The sequence below is a fragment of the Pituophis catenifer genome, unplaced genomic scaffold, assembly GCF_029215685.1.
Source record: "Pituophis catenifer annectens isolate HBS135680 unplaced genomic scaffold, rPitCat1.0.hap2 SCAF_2, whole genome shotgun sequence".
NCBI lineage: Eukaryota > Metazoa > Chordata > Lepidosauria > Squamata > Colubridae > Pituophis > Pituophis catenifer.
Window position 1 is genome coordinate 3264050 of NW_027256882.1, and position 7423 is coordinate 3271472.

At 42.4% G+C, this 7423-nt stretch overlaps 1 pseudogene; it reads left to right on the forward strand.

The window, feature by feature from the left end:
* LOC139311656 (zinc finger protein 107-like) overlaps positions 1–6672 on the forward strand; it is a 29535-nt pseudogene extending 22863 nt beyond the window's left edge.
* The last annotated feature ends 751 nt before the right edge of the window (positions 6673–7423 follow it).

Sequence of the window (7423 nt, forward strand, 5' to 3'; positions counted from 1 at the left end):
TGAAAAGCTTTGCCAGCTTCTTGGCCGAGGGTAGTCCGTTGCAGACAGTGAAGTGTGCTTCTTTGGAGAATAAATCAATCACAGTCCTAATCACCTTGTCCCCCCCCCCCCCGCTGTCAGGGAGTTCGACTATGAAGTCCACTGCAATCTCCTCCCAGGGTTTGGTGGGTTCAGCCATGGTCTGGATAAGCCCAGGGGGCTTCCCTGGTCTGGACTTCATGGTGGCACAGGTGGCACAGCTTTTTACATCGTCTTCTACATCAGCTTTCATTCTTGGCCACCAGAATAGTCTCCTAGTCAAATGGAGGGTTTTTAAAAATCCAAAATGGCCCCCTAGTTGAGAATCATGACCCCTCCTTAGCACCAGACGTCGCATGCTGCTGGGCACATAAATCTTACTCCCCTTCCAAGCCAATCCCTCTCTTAGGGTTAGGTCCCTCTGGTTTTCCTTGAACCAGGAATTGGTTGAGAGTGCTCTGCTGTCAACTTGTCTTCAGGGAGGTTGGAACCATGGTGCGTTTGCGCTCTAGTGCGGTCTTGGGCTGCTGGCTGAGTTTCAGAGATCATGGCATGAACTATCTCGTCTTGTCGGCTGTCAAACTGGCGTTTACGGGAGAAAGCATCAGTTAATAGGTTCCCCCCCACCCCGGAATGTATTTCAGGTTAAAGCATTTGAAATACTGAGCCAAGCGAACCTGCTTGGGGAAAAGCTTCTGTGGGGTCTTAAGCGCTTCGAGGTTTTTGTGGTCAGTCCACAGTTCAAAAGGCTCCTTAACCCCCTCTAGGAAGTGTCTCCAGGATAGGAGAGCCCATCACACCGCAAAAGCCTCCTCTCTCATACCGCCCATCTGCGCTCAGTGTCCATTAGCTTTCTCGATATGTAAGCACATGGCATTAGTTCATTTTGGGTGTTCCTTTGCAGTAGAATAGCAGCCACCGCCACATCATTCGCGTCAGCCTGGACCACAAAGGGTTTATTTGGGTCAGGGTGCTGGAGGATCGGGTCCACTGCGAATAGGCATTTTAATTGTTCAAAGGATTTTTGACAATCCATTGTCCAAGCTAGGGATTGGCTAGTTTTGGCTTGGTGAGAGATGGACCGGTTTTTAGTAATTCCATCAAGGGGAAAGCAACCTCAGCAAAGGAAGGGATGAATTGTCTGTAAAAATTTGCAAACCCCAGGAAGCTTTGAAGTTGCTTACGGGTTCATGGGGGTTGCCAGTCCAGCACTGCCTTCACCTTCCCTGGGTCCATTTCAATTCCTTGATTCGACACCCTGTATCCCAGGTAGTCCTCCTTATGGAACTCACATTTTGAGAGCTTTGCATAAAGTTTGGCCGCTAGGAGTTTTTTCAGTACTTGCCTGACTAATTTGACATGTTCTTCCATATTTTCGCTGAATATAAGAATGTCATCCAGGTAAACAAGGACCCCCTTCCACAGGTACTCATGCAGAACTTCATTGATCAGTTGCATGAAGACTGCGGGGGCCTCTTGGAGTCCCTAAGGCATAACCCGGAATTGGAAGCTGCCCAGGGGGCAGTTAAAAGCAGTCTTCCATTCGTCTCCCTCCTTTATGCGAACCCGGTAGTAGGCTTCCCTTAGATCTAACTTGGTGAAAATTTTGCCTTTTGACATATGGTTCAGCAAGTCTTTCATTAGTGGTGGGGATAGGTATTTTGTATTCAAATGAAGTTTACCCCCCTAAAGTCGACACACAACTTGACAATTCCTGTCAATTTTGTCTTCTGTGCAAATTTGATGAGTTCCCTTTCTATCCTCTTGTCTAAATCATTGATGAAGATGAACAGATCTTGCGAATCCTCCTGTTCTGTTCTTTTTTCCATGTTCAGGAGAGCATTGTGTCCTTTGATGAGGTGGCTGTGTATTTCTCTGAGGAGGAATGGTCGCAGCTGGATCCTGACCAAAAAACGCTGCATTCGGAAGTCATGCTTGAAAATCATAGGAACGTAGTCATGCTGGGTAAGAGATTTCTACTCCACAATCAGAGAGTTCAAGAAGACAGATAATATTTAGTTTTTTATTTTAAAAATCACTAATCAGAGATCATCTTCTTGGAGGGAGAAGGAAAGGATCTGGCCTTCTGGTACTCCAAGGAAGGAAAGAGTCAGTATCTCTTTGCTTAGATGTTTTCTGTGCCATTTCTTAGCTGTATTTTTCCATTTTTATTTGAATTTATCTGTGGAGGCCGAAAAGAATGAGGTGTGCTTTAATGTGTCCTCTGGAGGTCATGTCAGAGGAATGTGTTGTCATTTGTCCTCTGAAACCTCCCAAAATTGTGTGAGAACAGAACTTTCAAGCTCAGGCCATGGAAGAGCATTGGTTCCTTTGCCTGCTTTGATGCATTTGTGCAGAAAATATAGGGCTAGAGGAGTAAGAGATCATTTGAGATCAGTAGCGCGAAATCTCGCAGTACTGATGTTATGTCATCTCGCACTATAGTTCGTTAGGCCTCTGTTCTCTGCTAACTGAGGCCCGTACCAGATCTGGTCGAAGAGCCCTTGCAAGCTGATGAGACTTTGGGTCTCCCAATCTTTCCAGTCTCGGCGTGAAGAGCGTTTACAAACCAACGGGAGGCTTCAAGCAAAGAATTTTGCCCCAAAGTCTCATCACTGGGATCGAGGAACGGGCGAGTGGGGGTCTGGCACACCAGAGACATATTGCAGAGAAGCTGCTCCAAGGTACACCGGAGAAGGAGCTTCTTTCAAAATTGTCTCAGTTCTCATAGGTCACTACTGAAATTAGCCCACCTCAATAAAACTTAAGTTTTCTCCTAATTTCTTCTTGGATGTTTCCCCTGATTATTCCTTAACTCAAAACTGGATAGATTTACATATCTATCTATCTATCTCTATATTGATCGATTGATCGATATAGATAGATAGATAGATAGATAGATAGATAGATAGATAGATAGATAGGTAAAAAAAAGACATTTTCTAGATATTTTCAAAGCTTTCATGACTCATGAATATAGCAATCATCATGTCTGTATCACAGCACTGTAGGGATGCAATATACAATTTAATGGAATTTTGGAAAAAAATCAGAACAACATTTGTTAACATTTTGCAGTTTGATCTTTTTCTCTAACCTTGTTATCATTTTTGTTTCTCTTTTCCTTTGAAGCTAATAATGGGCAGGAGAATCAAGATTCCTCTGAACTGTTCCAAGTGATCATTGTTAAAGATGAAATAGAGAACTTTGGAATTGAAATGGAACTAGAAACCCATGAGAGAAACCAGTCAAATGATTGGAATCAGGAAAGCTCATCTTCCACTGTTGCTCCGATGCAAGACTTTCTTGCTCAACAAGAGAAAATAAGGAAAAAATATATTGGGGAAAGTGTAAACGAACACAATTTAACCCAGAACAAAGGAGAAGATGCTATAAGAAGACACAATGGACAAAATTACAGTGGGACATTCATTAATTCTCTTGGAAATAACTTCCTTACATCTCAAAACATGTTTCACACAAAAAAGGATCCTTATAAATCTTTGGAATCTGAAAAACATTTTAGAACAAGTGGGCAATTTACTTCCCATGAAATGATTCACACTGGGGAGAAACAGTATTCAGAAGCACATGTAGCCCACACAGCCCAGGTCCTCCAGGCAGCAGGAGAGAAACCCTATAAATGCACGGAGTGTGGGAAAACCTTTACTAAAAAAAGTAATCTTATTTCCCATCAGATGATCCACACAGGGGAGAAACCATATAAATGCACGGAGTGTGGAAAGACCTTTGCTCAACGCAGTTATCTTGCTTCCCATAAAAAGATCCACACAGGGGAGAAACCATTCGAATGCATGGAGTGTGGAAAGACCTTTGCTCAAAGTGGTCATCTTTTTTCCCATAAGACGATCCACACAGGGAAGAAACCATATAAATGCATGGAATGTGGAAAGACCTTTTCTCGAAGAGGTCATCTTATTTCCCATATGAAGATCCACACAGGGGAGAAGCCGTATAAATGCATGGAGTGTGGAAAGACCTTTGCTCAACGAAGTTCTCTTACTTCCCATAAAAAGATCCACTTGGAAGAGAAACCATTTAAATGCATGGAGTGTGGAAAGACATTTACTAGGAGCACTGCTCTTACTTCTCATAAGAGGATCCACACGGGGGAGAAACCATTTGAATGCATGGAGTGTGGAAAGACCTTTTCTCAAAGAGGGACTCTTATTTCCCATCATATGATCCACATAGGGGAGAAATATAAATGCATGAAGTGTGGAGAAACCTTTAATAAAAAAAGTAGCCTTATTTTCCATCAGGTAATTCACACGGGGCAAAAGCCATTCAATTTCATGGAGAGTGGAAAGACAGTTGCTCAAAGTGGTCATCTTATTTCCCATAAGATGATCCACACAGGGGAGAAACGATTTAAATGCATGGAGTGTGGAAAGATGTTTACTAACACCAGTGCTCTTACTTCTCATAAGATGATCCACACAGGGGAGAAACCATTCGAATGCACGGTGTGTGGAAAGACCTTTGCTCAAAGAGGTAATCTTATTTCCCATCAGATGATCCACACAGGGGAGAAACCATTCGAATGCATGGAGTGTGGAAAGAGGTTTACTAAGAGCTGTGGTCTTACTTCTCATAAGATGATCCACACAGGGGAGAAACCATTTGAATGCATGGAGTGTGGAAAGACCTTTGCTAAAAAAGGTAATCTTATTTCCCATCATATGATCCACATAGGGGAGAAATATAAATGCATCGAGTGTGGAAAAACCTTTAGTAAAAAAAGCAGTCTTATTTTCCATCAGGTAATTCACACAGGGGAAAAGCCATTTAAATGCATGGAGAGTGGAAAGACCTTTGCTCAAAGTGGTCATCTTATTACCCATTAGATGATCCACACAGTGGAGAAGCCATTTGCATGGAATGTGGAAAGACCTTTGCTCAGAGCAGTGGACTTAGTTGCCACAAAAAGATCCATACAGGGGAAAAGCCATATAAATGCATGGAATGTGGAAAGACCTTTGCTCAGAATGGTAATCTTACTTCTCATAAAAGGATCCATGTTCAGGAGAAATTATATAGCAATAGCAATTCAACTTTATACTACTCCACAATGCTTCACAGCACTGTCTTAACAGTTCACAAAGCATATTGTCTCCAGGAATCTGGATCCTCATTTTTTTGACCTCAAAAGGATGAAAGGCTGACTCAACAATGAGCCGGTCAGGATCGAACTCCTGGCTGTGGGTAATTAGCTTCTGGTACTGCATTCTAACCTCTGGCCCGCCATGTCTATAGATTTTTATGTGTATGCATATTGTCTTTCTGATCCAAATGAGACAAGTTTGAATCCCACAAAGTGAAATTTAATGTGGAGAAAAGTAAGGTTTTACACCTGGGCGGGAAAAACAGATTCCATGAAACCTGGCTCAAATACAGTAACTGTGAGAGGGACCTTGGAAATCCAAATGGATGGTCACTTGAATGTGAGTCTTCTGTTTCTGTCCGGACAAGGAGTCTACTTCGTGGTTTGAGGAAGCCTAGGTCAGAACAATGGAAAAAGTACCACCTCTGCAGATGTTGAAGATTTTCTCTGACAGGGAGGCTCCTATTTCCTTTTTTTTTTTTTTTTTTTGATTTATATGCCACCAAATTTGATTATTTGCACCAAATCCACCAAGGGGCGTTCTCTGCCAAGAGAAGGGAACATCAAGTGGTTCCCTATTAGCCCACTGGAGGGTGAAAGATCCAGACATGACACTTTATAAAGCCTTAGTAAGACCACACATGGGATACTGCATCCAGTTTTGGTCATTACATTATTAAAAAGATGTTCAGACTTTGGAAAAAGTACAAAGAAGAACAGCTAAGATGATTCAAGGGCTGAAGACTAAAACAGATAAAGAACTGTTGCAGGATTTGGGTTTGGCTAGTTTAGAGAAAAGAAGGATTAGGAGGGCCATGATAGCTGTATTCCAGTACTGTCACAAAGAGGAGGAGGTCCATTTATTTTCCAAAGAACCAGAGGGAAGGACAAGAAACTGCATGTGAACTAATCCAGGAGAGAAGCAACCTGGAATTAACAAGAATCTTCTTTACAGTGTGGACAATTGACCAGTGAACAGCTTTCCTTCAGACATTGTGGGTGCTTCATCATGGCACATTTTTAAGAAGAACTGGACAGTCACTTGTCAGAAATGCTATAGGAACTCCTGCTTGCGCAGGGCGCTGGACTAGAAGAGTTCCCTTCCAGCTTGATTCTGATTCTGAATCCTCAATCCTTTCTTGTGCTTTTTTGCTAAGATGGAGGTTTGAAAGCAAACATGAGCATCAGTGGAGATGAAGGTTATCGTTTGGCCTGAAAATGATGTGTGGCTGCCAATATTTAAGTGGTGGAGATTCCCCAATCATTTCAAGAAGTTCTCTCTGATGAGTATTTCCACTAGAGCAGAGTTGCAGGCAGCAATGCAGAAGTCCTGAATCCCCTACTATTGTTTCAGCTTTTCTTACTTGCTTAATATTTACTTAATATTGTCGAAATCTGTCTTTTCACCCTGCTTCATATTATGTAATACAAGTTATAAATGAAAGAAAACCATAAGGATAATGGGGTTATCCCTGGGACGGTAGGCACGGTGGTGCACTTATGCACGCCTCTTACAGACCTTGTAGGAATGGGAGCGGTTTACCTTAAAGTTTGTGTCTATTCTGTGTTCTGGTATTGTGGTTGAAGCTGAATTAGTCACTGAGAGGAAGGACATGGTAGCAGATAATTTTATGCACTACGCTTAGGTACATACATACATCTGGTGAGGCATCCCAAATTTTGTTTGCCTTCACAGCTGCCGGGCCACACGGTTTACTCGTTTTGCAGTTATTTTTTCAGTACCATGGTAAATTTGTTCACACAATTCTGTGAAAAAAGTGGTGCTTAAACTAATAATAGCTTTAGCATTCTGGAAATACACATGCCTTTGTGTCTCTTCTGACCTTTGTCCATACATGGAGCATTGAGGCAAGTAGTTTTATTAAGAGAAAACAGTGGTAGGGAAATGTGGATGCATATCCCCCAACTAGCCAGCTTACTGAGCAACCCAGGTAGTTCTTGATTTACAATAATTTATTAAGTAACCTTTGAAATCACAATGGCGCTGAATTAATGATGGTTCTAACTGCCTTCCTTCCTTTCTTCTTTCCTCCCTCCTTTTGTTCCTTCCCTCCTTTTGTTCCTTCCCCCTCCAACCCTCCCTCCCTCCCTTGTCCCAAATTAGGGATACTCTAGAGCAGTGGTCCTCAACCTTCCTAATGCTGCGACCCTTGAATACAGTTCCTCTTGTTGTGGTGACCCCCAACCATAAAATTATTACTAAGACCATTGAAAATATGTTTTCAATGGTCTTAGGAGTCCACTGTGCCCCCCCAAAGT